We start from the raw sequence: 16293 nt of genomic DNA on the forward strand, positions 1-16293 counted from the left end.
ATTTTACTTTGGTACAGTTTTACCAAATTGCTCACGAATGGAGTGTTACTCAGAATCGGGTAAAAAGAGAACATAATTCAAATACATAATGTTCATGTTCTATTGTTTACAACAGCATATACATATGTCAAACGCTGTGAAGATGACTTCTTTTGTATATTACATTGCATCAAACACGTAAATTCCTTTTGCAAAAACATACATAATAGAACTGTACTTTAATTCACAAATAACGGCAGAGATTTTTCACAACCTTAACTTAATCAAAAATTGCAGCTTGAAAAAACATATTCAAACAGTCACTACACAAACGCCATCTGAGTTCGCAAACAGTAATTGTAGAACGTTACTCCAAACAGATGTTAATTCGTTATGTCTTGATTATACCGCACATATGTTGCTTAAGATGTCCAACACTGTACATAATAACGAATACTAGTGGAGAATCATGCTTTCTTGCCATGGTACCGATCCTACCGAGCTGGTAATATAGAGTTTAAGTAGTTCCCTTTGTCTCTTCCCAACGATGCTGTCCCTGTTTGGTCCTCCTGTATCTCTTGCATGTTAGCTTCTTGTATCCAGGTACCGGGTTCCGGATTGTGATCATCATCCTCCTGGTCAAGTTGGGCATTGTGTAAAGCCGGGTAGCGCAATCTCATGAGGTTATGAAGGCAAACACAACACTATGCACTATGATTTTTTGTATCACTGCTAGGAATTGATGCATGGCTGTGAGTAATATCTGCCATCTTTGTGCCAAAATACCAAAAGCATTTTCGATCACACGGCGATCCCTTGATATTCTGTAGTTTGTGATTAAGTGCTCTCTGGTTAGACCTTTTTGCGAATAAGGTTTCATCAAATATGTCCTCATCCCGAATGCATCATCTCCCAAAATAAAGTAGGGCATCGGCTCGTTGTCATGAGGAAGTGGGTCTGGTGCTGGAAATCCAATTGCGCTGTCTTCGAGGCAGTGTTTCAGCTCAGATTCGTTAAACATTTGAGCATCAGACATAGCATCAAGACCTCCGCAGTCAATCCATAGAAATTTGTAATCAGCATCTTCCAATGCTAGTAGAAATACAGAAAAGAAGTGCTTGTAATTGTTGTAAAGCGAGCCACTGTTTGGGGGACATCTGCTGGCCACGTGTTTACCATCTAGGGCACCGCATGCATGTGGGACATTACATCTGTTCTTGAACTCGTTTGCTATAAGAGACCATTCATCTGGAGTTGTTGGACATTTTACCACTTCATCTTTAAATTCCTAACAAATAGCCTGGCAAACCTTAGGAATGAGACACGCTATCGTATTCTTAACCACTCTGTAGTTATTCATTAGACTAGGGTACTTATCTCCTGAAGCGAGATGACTGATAGTACTGGCAAGTTTGACACCTGGTTCTAGCGCATTCCTACAGCCTGTATCTTTATTCTGAACCTTAGGGCCAAGTCTCTGGAGAAGCTCATCGAACATCGCTGGTTCCATCCTCAAAAAGTTGAAGAAGTAATGTGTGTCTTCCATTCGGAGTTTTCGCAGGAGTGTGTCATACTGTCCAAACAGGAGCCTCCTATCTGCAGATAGCCATGGCCGTATCCAGTATCTTCTTGACCTTCTTCTGCGCCTATTAACTATCTGTGCAATTTTAAGTTCAACTAACATTTGGTCTTGCTGAAGTAAAGCCAGATGAATCAGATCAGCATTAATACGTCCGTTCATGTTTGAAGTTTGGAAAGAAATGAAAAATATGTTTTAAACCAAAAATATATATACATCATCGTCAAAATCGTACTACAAGCGTAATACAATCGTAATATGATCGGAGAAATGTTAGCGATATCGTCGTACAGTCCTATAGGTCTGCGTAGCGTCGTAGTATGATCTTGAATGTTACGGCAGTAAACGCAGTTAACGCGGCCACTGGTCGGCAACGGTCTGCGTAACATCGTAGTAGAAGCGTGTTAGCAGCGCGTTTGACGTAGGGGCATCGTAGTACGGTCGAAATGAAGACCATAATTTGCCAAATTGCTCGATTTGGACGCCGATCGGCCTCGATCCGCCCCAATCTTAACCTTTTTCAGATCGTGGCTTGATCGGGATGATCGTCGTAAAGTCGCAGCTCTGTGTGAACGGGGGGTTAAGCGTATGTGCCCTAAATTTCTAATCCCGTGATCCCCTGAACATTTGCAAACATCTTAAAACAACTAATAGTACGTCTTTGTGTGTATATGCTTGTGAATAATTTAAACTTGAACTCATATGATTTACATCTTAAATGGAGTGAATAATTTATTTGCTGTTATAAACATAATCTAACAATGATAGCATGCCATTTTTGTCCCTGTATTTCTAAGTGAATAAAACGTGAGGGGACACACATTTTATACAGTCCTAAACTTGCTACTTCTCAGTCACAATTACTCTCCTTATTCTATTGTGACACACCAAGTAATAAAACAATAAGTATGCGAATGTCAAATAAACTGGATGCTCCCTAAATGTGTATAACCTATATTGTATTGTTGATAAATCAAAATTGATTCATACAAATCATATGCTATGTGTAATGGTATTTACTAAAATGTTTCAACAATGTGTCTAAACAACATTGCTCCCTATGATCATTTGGAAAAAACTTAAGTTTGTTTATTGTTTACAAATAAATACAGGATATTTATTGGATTCGATGGATTATCGATTCTAATTCATGAGTGATCATAGAAAATAATATTTTTCACGAGTGGCGCAGCCACAAGTGAAAATATACATTGTCTATGATCACGAATGAATAAATTCCGATATTCCACCGAACCCAACAAATTTTCTTTTTATTTTATGCTTGTTTTCACCATTAATATACATTGTTAACGAGTTTAACTAAAGAATTTCGCTGGGATAATGACGTCATTTCGTAAAATATGTACGTCATTTCACAGTAAACAGTGAAAAATATCGATCATTTTCACTGTTAATTTTCACTGTTTGAAACAGTGAAATTATCAGTTTTAATTCACTGTTATTTCTCGTTAAACCACCGGAAAGCATAAAATAATACATACTAATATTTTATATTTAGCAATTCAATGTATTGTTTATAAATCAATAAGGATTACTATAAATCGTATGTGTTACTGTATCTACTAAAATTTTTCAACAATGTGTCTAAACATCCTTGCCACTGGTCCTTATGCATATACGAAAAAACATTGAATTTGTTTATTGTTTACATATAATACATAATAACATGATATATTTAGCAATTTAAAGATCCATACAATTGAGAATGTTCATCTGGCATTCTTTGTTAGAATGCGATATTTAATATTGTCATTGGAAATTTGCGTTTAACATAACACATGTACATATAATGCATTTTCTGAGAAAAATACCACAATTCAATTTTTATTTTAAATACAATATATTATGTTTTTTATCATTTCATAGCCTATGTGCGGCCCAGTCTACTTAAGTGACAACTCTCATTGTCTGAGCTTAATCACAATAATGTAATATTTCTATTATTTAGGTATGTTCTTATGTCATAAAAGTGCTAAATACACTCTGAGACTCAAACATTTCGTTTTCCAGTTAGACTCTCAATATAGTGTAATAATTCTAGTTAAACAATCAATACAATGTATCTAGAATATGTAATAATTATTACCGGGTACTTCATCGTATACGTCTTAAACAAATAGACTTGTGCAATGATGCATCTTCAGTGGTGTAAACTTGTAGTGTATGCGTGTGTGCATATGGGTGTGATATAGTATTCCTGATTGCGTGATGCCTCCGCTTGTTCATAAATAATATTTTAAAATTACATATAAACAAAACGGCGTTTAAATTTTCTTTGCCCTGCATCTATATGTAGTACAATTAAATGTTATCTGTACTTTTGCTCTTAATACAATGCGTTTTAAGCCGCCTTAGTTTATTAAAACCAAATTCGATAAAAGGATAATAATTCACCAGTATTAAAGTATAGAATTCAAGGCTCACTATTTGTAAATTTCAAAATATAATTTGCGTTGTGTCTTGTTTTAGCTGATGTCATTATAATTACTGTAACACTGTATACAATTTTGTTTGCATACTTTTATTGTATCACTATATTTCTGCGTAATGCTTTCATATTATTATATTTGTAATTGTACCTTTTCGTAAACTATCATCGTCATGTTGACGCTTACTAAGGCCATTTGCAAACACTTACTGCAACACTGTATATATTGCATTATGGTATTGTATCACAATATTGCTGCATTCTATGTAATGCTTTCACATTGTTATATGTGTAAGTGTACCTTTTCGTAAACTAACATCGTCGTGTTGACGCTTACTATAGTCATTTGTAAACACTTACTGTAACACTGTATACAATTGTATATTGCATTTTTTTAGTGTATCATTATATTGCGGCATTCTGCGTAATGCTTTCACATTATTATATTTACAAGTGTACCTTTTGGTAAACTATCATCGTTATGTTGACGCTTACTATAGTCATTGCAGATACTTTTTATTGTTCTGTTCACGTGTATTAGTTATAATTGTAATGGTTCCTATTTTTATTGTCAATCCTTGGTGACTCTTCACGTGCTTATGTCTACACCCAACACAACTTCAAATATCATGTAAATGATACCAAACTTATCACCATCCTCTATCGTTTTCTTCATTCCTTTGCTATCGTCTTATCTCTCTCATATCTCAAGCTCCTATTCGAAGCAGTTCTGTAGCAAAAGGCGTTAACAAATCTCTTCGTCAGCCCTGTCGCATTATTGCATTACTGTCAAATGCAACCAACGTATTATGTCAGCGTTTCTGGCTCATCTCGTATTTATTGGAGCATATTCTTATGCCGTACATTAAACAGAGGCCAGTAAACGCTGTCATGGTTGCATATAGATCACCAACTATTTTCACAATATTCATACACTTGTTATACGCATGCCAATTATGGCTTAATGTAACAGGCCTTTTTTTTTCTCTACAAATTAATGTACGCATGTGTACAAACATATCTCTGATTATTGAACACCCATGCAAACGTGTCCTGATAAGAAAAAACATACATGCTGACATTCATTTTCTTAAAACGCTCCTTAATTGTTTCTTGTGTGTCGTACTATGTTGTTGGATCTCTATAGTCTTTACACGATCAGGTAATATTCATCCAAACCCAGGACTTACTTTGTCTGATCAATCTGTTGATACATATGCAAGCAGTTCCACTTCCACTCTTTATTCCTCTTCTGCATGTCACATAAGTTTTGTTCATTACAATATACAAAGTCTAATGCAAAAAATAGATTTTCTTTACACAGGTTTACGTGACTTTGATGTAATTTGGATTACTTAAACATGGCTTAATAGCTCTATCACATCTACTGATCTCCTCTTTGACGGCTTTCACCAACCGATTCGTAAGGAACCCCCTATCAAATGATCATGGTGGCATATCTATTTATGTTAAAGAAAGTATTGTTTTCAAACGCAGACACGATCTTGAAGTTAATAATGTAAAATATATATGGATTGAATTTTTTCCCTTCCATTCTTGTTGGCGTGTTTGATAGGCCGCCTAGTGCGGATAGATCATATATGCTTTCCATTGTAGATTCTATAGGGCTGGTCAGAGATACACAAATAAATGATATTATTATAGCAGGTGATTTTAACATAACCGCTCTCGCAAACTCGTCGGCACAAAAAATAAATGATTTATGTCAACAATATGACTTAACGCAACTTATTAACGAACCAACACATTTTACTGAACACACATCGACTATAATTAACTTAATTTGTGTAAGCAATCGGAATAGTGTACTTATTTCTGGTACAGGCGAACCATTTTTAGATCAAATTGTTCGGTACCACTGCCAGGTTTTTGTTACAATAGCATTTACAAAACCCGATGTAAAACGCTTAATCGACACAACTGGAGTTACGATATTGGAGATTTTCCAAAACTGTGACAATTAATGACGGATACTTATTTGGGTCTTCTAAAGTGCGAAAATGTTGATATCTACGCAGAGAATATACTAAAACAATATTACACATTTCAAGCAAATGTATTCCGAACAAAAATGTTTGTATCCGTTCTCGTGATATTCCGTGGATAAATAACAACATAAAGAAAACAATTCGAAAACGGAAACGCTTATACCAAAAAGCAAATCAATCCAATAGTGATATATACTGGTCTAATTTCCGTCATGTAAGGAATGAGGTTGTATTACTTTTACGCAATTTGAAATTTGAATATTTTAAGAATATTTCACAGAAACTAAAATCATCCGACCTTTGCGCTAAAGACTGGTGGAAAACTCTTATAACATTTATTCATACGAAATCAAATAACACAATTCCACCTCTTTACGATGACCAAACAAATATCTTTGTAGTTGATTACATTAGCAAAGCTGATATGCTAAACCAGTACTTTGCGAGACAGTGCAAGCAACCACGAACTTCCAACTATGCACCATACACACGTTAAATGTCTCCAGTCCATCAATGTAACACAAGAGGAGATCGTTGACTCAATTAAATGTCTTAAGGTAGGAAAAGCGTCCGGTCCTGATGAAATAGATAATCGAATCCTCAAAGAGGCGATGCATTAATCAAGTTACCCTTTGTGTATTTTTTCAACTCTTGTCTTTGTTCTTTTGCAAAATGTCTTCTTGTAGGAAAATCGCAAATGTGTGTCCGATTTTTAAAAAAGGCGACCTATCCTTACCGTCTACTTATCGACCCATATCACTTCTTAACACTATCGAGAAGGTCTGTGAGAGGATATTACATAAACAAATAGTTTTTTGCACCAACTCAATCTGGAATGTTGCCAGGTGCCTCAACTGTCAACGATCTAACTTATATTTATAACACATTTTGCAGAGTTTTAGACAATGGCCTTGAGGTCAGAGTTGTATTTTGTTTTATATTAGTAAAGCTTTCGATAAAGTAAGGCATAATGGTGTATTATTCAAACTTCAACAAGCAGGAATTCGAGGAAATCTATTATCTTTTCTGTCTAATTATCTTTCTGATCGTAAACAAAAAGTAATAATACCGTGAGCGCATTTGACCCCTATCGAAATTATCGCCGGTGTCCCTCAAGGCTCTATTCTAGGGCCACTTATGTTTCTAGTGTATATTAACGACATTATCGCCGACATACAAGCACACATTCTTTTGTTCGCTGATGATACCAGCCTATTCATGGTAGTTAATTCGCCAAACGAAACTGCAGTCGTACTACAGTCAGACATTGATAAAATATCCAGCTGGGCTGACAAATGGTCGGTATGTTTAAACCCATCAAAATCCGAACAAATGTGTATATCCCGAAAAATAAACAAACCATCCCATCCCCAAAGACTATGCAGAACGTTAATATACCCACTGTTGATGTCCATAAACATTTAGGTGTCTTTATATCAAATGACTGTACTTGGCATGCGCATATATCTTTCATCAAGGAAAAGGCATGGACACGAATTAATATAATGCGTAAATTAAAAATAATGCTTGATAGAAAGACTCTCGAGAAAAAATAGGTTTCGTTTATAAGACCAATGTTAGAGTACTCAGACGCTGTATTCGATTGTTGTACGCAATATGAAAAAGATGAACTTTACAAAATCCAAACCGAAGCAGCGCAAATCGCATCTGGATGCACGCATTTAGTCTCACTAGAGGATCTGTACGAAGACGCAGACATACAGTATTATTAATGTATAAAATGCACTCTAGAAATGTACCAAACTACTTACAATCCCGTTTACCCGCAACAGTTGGATCGCGTAGCAATTACTGATTAAGAAATGCGTCGAATCTCCAAACTATTCAAGCACGAACATTCGAATACATTCTTGCCATCAACTGTATCTGTCAGGGAATGGAATAATCTCTTCGATAAGGTAAAAAACGCTAAAACGATACATTCCTTCAAAAGGCTTATTAACACAGATCGACCGATTTCAAATCCATTATTTTCCTATGGCGAAATACGCCCACAAATGTTACACACGCGCATAAGAACAAAATGTAGCGCCTTAAATGACCATCTCTTCAGACGCAATATTATTTCCTCTCCGTTATGTATATGCGGACTTCACGAAACGACGTCACATTATTTTCTTGAATGCACTCGGTATGAACATATCCGCGGTGAACTTATAAACTCAATATTTCATGTATTCCTTCCCCTGCATTGAAACTATTTTAAATGGAGACACCACTCGTGACTACTTAATCAATACTATAACAGCTGACCAAGAGCAAGCGATTTGATTCGTAATATGCTTCAGAACGTCTCTTATTCCTTTGTCTCCCTTTCAACTCAACAAGTCTTTCAAAACCTCTTTTTCTTCCCAAACCTCTGCTACTATATCTCCTAAATCTCTCACATTTCAATCCGTTGTCTGTGTTTCACACATGAAACTCTTAACACGGAGTTGCTCTTTCTTTTACCATTATGTTATTATTGTTAAAATCGTTTACATCCAATTATGTTCGTTTGACAACATGGGACTATTATTGTATAGGAAGAATAACGCTATAAGACCGTGTCTTTCGTTCCTATCCCATTCGAGCATGCACATATTGTAAACATTGTTGAAATTCTATGTAATCAAATGTGCATTGTTTGAAATAAATATGTTAAAACTAATATCTTTAAAATGTTTGTTTAACTTTATTTGGCAATAATAGATAGATTGCGTTAGTTAGGTAAGAAATCTCAATTAAACAAAAACATATACAAACATACGCATTCATGTACACTTCGAGACTTTTCTAACGCAACACGTATTCAAATCAATATAGCTCACTTATTTTTGAACGGATTATGTTGAAATCTGGACTTAGACTAATTCGAAACATATCTAATAGTTCGTTTAAATTTAAATGCAATCCATCAAAATTATAATATCTAATATAAACTATTAAAGACAAACACTGAAACAGTAAAATTCTTAAAATCGTACATTGGAAAATAATAATGTGAAAAGTAAAACGCATTAACTTACACGTCTTAATGACCGACGGGCTGGCAACATTGCGCTTATGAATTTGCATACGAGCCATATTGATTTTGTAGTTAATGTTATGGTTTTCCTGTGTAAAAACCCACCGAGAATGATTACACTGAAATTGAATTGGAAATTTGTATAGTGCTGTATTTTTATTTAAAATTGTACATGTGAATATTTAAACTACGGTATGTGCAAGCAAACGATACCATCATTCATCCGTGACGATCGGATGCTTCAGCAAGTGGGGAAGGTAGCTGTTGCGCTCCTGAAATTGTATACGAGACATATTAATTTTTACATTGTTTATGTATGTGTTCATAGTGTATCAATCCACCTAAAATGAAGAAAGTGGAATACAAATAGGATCATATCGCGTTTCACCATTTTCACGTGCAAAACTTATGAAACCAAACCTACCCCACTTGCAATAGCGCCCCAATAGCGTTAGAAAAGTATCCAAGTGTACACGTCCGCTGACATGCCGTCGACAAATATGTATTTTATTTTTACAATGATTAATCCAGTTTGGTATTGGTGTTGTTTTGTTTCTCCGTTACACCCTAGACACCTGTCAAAAAACTTGCGACCGACGCAAATATTATATAATTAATTGTTATTTGCTTCCATCATGTTATGAATGCCTATTTTTCAGATAATTAACCAAACAACAAAACAGAACGGCTGTCTTTAACGGCTTCCGTAGGCGTTATTCAAACGGACGTTGATTGTTTACCTGTTGTTGTACGCGTTATTTGTTTTTTTTATTTATAATTTATAAGTAGTTAGAAGCTAGGCAAAATTTGTCAATGTCACGAACACATTCAATATTTAATATTGCGTGGCATGAGTTCTAAACGTGACTTTTTATACTAAGTTTTTTTAACTAAATGAAATAAAAATAGTTAATTACCGAAAATGAGAGCCAAGTGTGTTGGAACGGCACAACAATTTTTATTGACAAAAATATCTTGCAAAAAAGCGCATACGGAGAGGGGAGCCATTGATCTAAGCTAAACTGCGTTAATTTTACTTCATCTTGCCTATAATAAAATGTATGATACAATGTTATATTCTGTAAATCAGGTAAGAGACAGGCATTTTTCAATACGAAAGTTTGTTTACATTGAATACATAGACAGGCTTGGGTTGGAATGATACGATACATGTTTGTGTTGATTATTTATATTATCAATGATAAATATGCCCACGTACGAGAGAAATAAAAGGCGTTAAGTCTATATTTTATCTGCAAATGGTAATGGTCAAAACGTTTGTTCTGAAATGTGTTTAATATACATAGTGTACAGTTCCTGTGCAAATGCTCTTTTGAAAGGTTGATATAATATGATTAAATGTATAAATGAGTGGAGTGTTTATGCGTTCTTTCTTTTGGCTAAAAGCAGTACAGGTAACGCAGGTTGATATTTTACCAAATACTGAAACTTAAATTCTAAACTAAACATTTTAATATTTCTTTAATACCGCATACTCATGGATCAGAACTTAAAAAGTTAAAGAGGGAAATGTAAATATGAAATGTTATTTAATGCATATAACAGTGTGTTTCACTTGTACTAATACTAAAGAGGATACAATTTATATAATATAACACTGTTCTGATTATAACGAATGCTATTATAGCTTGTCGAGTCAGAGATTGATCCATTCATTGAGTGCAATATATAAACTAGGCTACCTGTTATCAAACCAAAGTGTTAAAAGTGCATAAGCCTGGTACAATGTTTTAAAATAATATAAGGGATTTTGTTCACAAGGCAATGGCCGCCTTCTTAAAAAACAATCGTGTACATTTAATGCAATATAACGGGTCCAGAGTCACCTTGAAAAAACGCAAGTTCAAGATAAATACCATTGTAATGGTATTCCGACTTAAAAATTAGCATTTAAACAAATTTAAATTCGATCTTACAAACTCAAATCAAACTATAATCTTAATGAAATCTATTTTACCAGATTGTTTCGGTTTTGGGGGTGAATGAAGCCGTCGTTTATAACTATTGCTTTTATAACGCATAGTTCTTTTATCGGTATACATATCGCATGTCAGGACACACGTTGTTGTCATCAATGACGCCGACAATCTGTTAACAAATATACATTTAAGGATACATGGGACGTGCCAAACAGATGATTTAGTTTCAGGTTGCTGGTCATAACTGAAGATATTCATCACCTAAATATAATTAACACATGTACAACATGTGTACAATCTTTAATAGTAATCTTGCTGAACATCGTTAGCTTCTTTTCAAAGTTATAATTGAAATTTTGCAATACTATACACCTTATTAAAATGTTTTATAACGAATATTTTTTCGTTAAGACTCAAATAGAGGTTAAAACCAATACTTGTGAGACTAATTCCCGAACACTTCCGGCTATACAAAGTTGATGCACGTTAATTGTATATGTATTCGAGAGGTTGATTTCATATCATTGATACGTAAACCCAAGAGAAGACGTATGGGTTAACTTTAAAAAAACAATGTTATGATTTAAATATTCAATTAAACGATTCTGAAAAAATATTATGTAAATGTTAACGTACAAAATATTGAAAGGACTTCTTACAAGCTTAGCATGGACTGTTCCAAGGCGGTCTTCGCGGTTTCGATCATGTTCGTGGGTTTGTTGTGTACGTGTTCGCTTTTTCTAACATAAGTCAGCGTCAGATTCTTAAAATAGTTTTATATTATTAATGGTTATGATTCCTTCCGTATAAGAGTCCATATCTGCATTCAATTTCAACATTTACACCTTTATGGCGTACCTATGCCAGTGCACGCGCGATTCTCGGGAAATTATACTCCTTTGAGTCTCATTCGGCTTGGTATTAGAGTAGGGTGTTGTAATCCATAAAGCTGGTCTATGAATTAACCGTTCAATGAGTATGACCCCATGGTTTGTTCATGTTTGTTCGCGGTTATGTACGAGTTTATCTTGTCAAGATCATTTATTTTTTGTGTCTTAATGTCTTTCAATAGCTTTCTTGCAACAATACAAGACCGAATTATATTGCTTTTTGTTGTCACTCATGCTGGTACAGCTGAAATGCCATGTTACGTGCATATCAACTTAACAAAAATGTAGAATCCTTATAAAATGAAAACACTTTTGTGGAATATATGCCCTGAATGGAACAGGTAGTTTAAGTAACAAATCAATTAGTGTCGACATGTACGTATGCTCACGTTTATTCTTGAAAAGTGTTTGGCGACAAGCTCATAATAAATACTAAAATACTAGACCAGACGCAATTATGTAGCAATTAAAAAAATAAACGAAAATAATAAGACGTTGGTAATATATGTGTGTCTAGTATTTCCTTTAAAAAGTATTCAAGGAATTTGGATCATTTGCGTATATGCTAAAAACTCTTTTTTGTCGATTAACATGAACCGTCATATGTCTCAGTATTGTCGTCAATAATAATTGGTTTAATAATAAAACTGGGTATTAAATATCTACCTTTACCATGTTATCATATAAACTAAATTGTGAAAGGTAACATTATTCATATGGGTTCATGTATTGCCTTCTTTTATACAAGGCGCCGTTACACTAGTACACAAAAAGCTGTTACCAATTTATTTAAATAATATATTGTTTATGCCAATCAAGCGTGTTATATTGCCTCCCGGCATGCCAGCGATTGTAAATAAATAACGAATCACACCCTTTATATAGCCCCAACCCAACATCGTTATAGTACAATCTATTATTAATATCGTCTGTGTGTGTTTTTCTGTTGTCAACGGTATTTCAAACGTATACACCCATAGTGTGTTATACGATTGTATAATGCCGATATATTAAAAACAGTGTGTAATAAAGATAAGTTGATTATTTTAGTTGCATGCATACTTTTAAATAGAATGACGTGTATGTGTGTTTTTATGACCTGGAGTACTGTGATTGTTAAATATTATCATTCTAACTCGTATCTTTAAAATGGCAAACACATATATCATATTTTAATATTCATTTTGCATAGTATTTCTAATGACATTATACAACTAATGTTAAATCAATTGTTTTACCATAAACGTTTCAAAGTTTTATTAAAGCATATGCACATGTTCCAAATGAACACTAGATACGATTTAAATCTCCGCTATTGTGTAAATATTTGGAAATCTCCGATGATAGTTTAACAACAAAATGATCGCAACGCATATCAATGCAAAACGTATTACACAAAGACAAACATTAAATATATACATATTTTAACATGGTGATCTATATAACGACATGAATCCTTATGGGTTAATGTTAAACAGTCAATCTGCATCTGCTATGCAATATAAAGCTGTCATTTACTCAACACAATTTGAAGAAACGGTTAAGCGTACAATACATTTTGTTTAACTGCCACTGTGAATTATCCAAGGAATGCCGATCATAGGGAATTTCAACCGATGGAACAACAGAAACAGCGCGGTCTGAAGTCAACGTTAGAACAATTTAAATGTCTATAAAATAAAGCAATATAATACTGTTAGTATGGTTCGTTAATGCCCGTTGAACAGCGGTTTGAAGGTAGAATAACCAGAATACGAGTACTTAAATGATAGCAGTTTTACAATAATACAGTTACTGTGTTGTCAACAGCTAAACAGAGGCTTTTAGGTAGATTGAATATAAAAAGGTACTTTAACAAACAGGAGTTTAACAGACGAATATCCGTGTAATGTATACTTGCAGTAGAAACAGTTGTTACAGTTGAATATCAAGAACCGATTGCAAGTAAAACCTACTACGGCATCAGCGAAGCAGATAACATGTGTGCTGTCGCTTAAAGTATATGACAATTCAAACGAGATAATAGCGAGGGAATAAACATAGACACTATCAATTTACTAGATCAAGTTTAAAGGAGGCGAAGCAAAACAGAATATGAATGAAGAATGTATCAATAAAATTAATCAATCTGAAAAGATTACACACCTAGAAGCCACGATTTCCATAACATACTATCGGATTCAACTCTTTAGATGAGATATAAAAAGATGCTATGTAAAATAGATATTCGCATGTAATATTTGTTCTTATTACATTGGTCATTTTTGCTCAACGCATATTCAACAATTTTAACAAAGAGCTTTCTTACACATCCGTTAGCAAAACAAAAAAAATATTCAGATAATCTGCTTAACTACATAAATTCATGATCTTGCTATAGTTTGTTCAATATAAATCGAATCTTACCGGTCATTTGGTTATTTAACATTTTGGTCGCTTACTCAAAAGCTGTAAAACAATTCAACTGAAAGTATTGCGCGGCAGTAACACAAATTTATACAGTCCGCTACGTTAATGACATATTGCATACGTGCAAAGAAACCAGCGATTTGGGTTATCCGACCCCTAATGATGTATTCGTCTTTTCGGCGCAGACCATTGCGGTCAACACTGGAAATTACGGAGTATTCCTCTTGTATATTCATGTCAGAGTCGGGATGTCGCCTACAGTTGACTTGACCTCTTACGATACTGATTGCAGCGATGGGGTTACTGACAAAATAAATTAAAATATATAGAAATACTTGTTTACATTCGTTACCAGGAGAGACTTTCGTATTATAATTTGCTTAACTTATGCGATACAGTACCATTTATATAAAATACAACACTAAGAACACAACGAATAAATAGTGGAATCCCAGGAGACCGCCTCGGAACGGGTTTTATTAAATTATTTCGATACACACAACATAAGAAACAGCCACCCTATGTCAATATTACAACAGTTTTGTTGCGTAAATATAAGCCCACCTCAAAAACCACTTACACTATAGTAAATAGATATATTTTTTATCCATTATAAATAACAACACGCAATCGTTAAACGCGTGATGGTCGTAGTTAGAAATTAAAACTTCGTCAGTAGCGTAGCGCAAACTGACATTTGTTTTTATAAATGTCTTCAAAATTTGATATAATTTTATCCTTTATAGATGCATAGTCTAAAATTTAAAAATGTGTTCGATACATTAGAAGTAATATTAAATTCATATCATGATTTCGCATGGGTTTCTCTCGACACGACTATTAAAATGGCCACCATCATTTCATTTAGTTATTAAGCTCATGATTCTTCGATACATTTCATTTATTATGAAATTTACAATAATGTACACATCTTACTGCTAAAATACATCAATAGGTTTTTGCATACTTTTACTAACAGACTAAATTAATGGATAACTAACCTATAAAATGAGACCATATTATGCAAAATCTGATACGCAATGTATATATCTTAGTAACATCGATTTATGCCAACACTAACCACAAAGTGTGTCTTACAATTCCTGTATGTGTGACACGCAATTATATATTACAGAAGCGACCTTGGAAGCCATTAAATATAATATACTGCATCCACTGATTCCATTTTTACTCAAAAAAATATGCCAGACATTTATTTTAACAAGGTAAAGTTTAGCATAATTCAGTTCAATAAATATCGTATTAATTACTGTGGTGGAATACCTTTAACATTAAAAAAGACTATAAATGCTGAGATGAATAAGTGTTATCTCATTCACGAAAAGGGAGACAATAAATGGTGTTCATTTTTCATTAATGGGCAACCAACAGAAATGTTGTCGTTACATTAAACAAAAGTGAGACTCGATCTCGTTGAAAATGTAGGGTATAAAATCAGATAATACGGACATGCCTTTATACTTGCAACACATAAATAATAGTGTCATATGTATATGAATTCGAGTGTCTACAATTTGGCTAGTTGATATACGTCAATTTAAAAAATAATATTACAGTGTGAACACAACAATAAGCGCCCAAGAACTAGCATACTCATCATGCCTAACAAAACAATCCACATACCTTGACCTACTTGCTGCCTAACAATAGCGAGACCCTCTTTCTGCGACATAAATCTAGTGCGATCGTCCTCTGGTGGCTCATTGTGTCTAGTGCCTTGGATCACCGTTGCACCGCCCCCTACCGGCTCCTCGTATGACGTGTTTCTATCAAAGTCGTTAAGCGGCGGGTCGACGCAGAAAAACCTCGTTTTTGTCACACATACGCCTTCCGGTCGGCGCTGATCGACATTCATGTCGCAATAGAGGTTCTCTGAATTCCCGCACTTGGGACACTTCGGCGCAGGTTCGTAGCCGTACACGGCTGTGGTCCAGTTACGCCATAGACCATCATGGTTTTGCAGATACTCGAACCCGTGCATCTCATCCC

General features: G+C 34.5%; 1 protein-coding gene across 3 annotated transcripts in view; it reads left to right on the top strand.

The window, feature by feature from the left end:
* Positions 1–16293, top strand: part of LOC127843666 (interferon-inducible GTPase 1-like) — a 159807-nt gene that overhangs the window by 40002 nt on the left and 103512 nt on the right. The gene's annotated exons all lie outside the window — the stretch shown is intronic.

Source organism: Dreissena polymorpha, chromosome 9 (genome assembly GCF_020536995.1).
Source record: "Dreissena polymorpha isolate Duluth1 chromosome 9, UMN_Dpol_1.0, whole genome shotgun sequence".
Taxonomy (NCBI): domain Eukaryota; kingdom Metazoa; phylum Mollusca; class Bivalvia; order Myida; family Dreissenidae; genus Dreissena; species Dreissena polymorpha.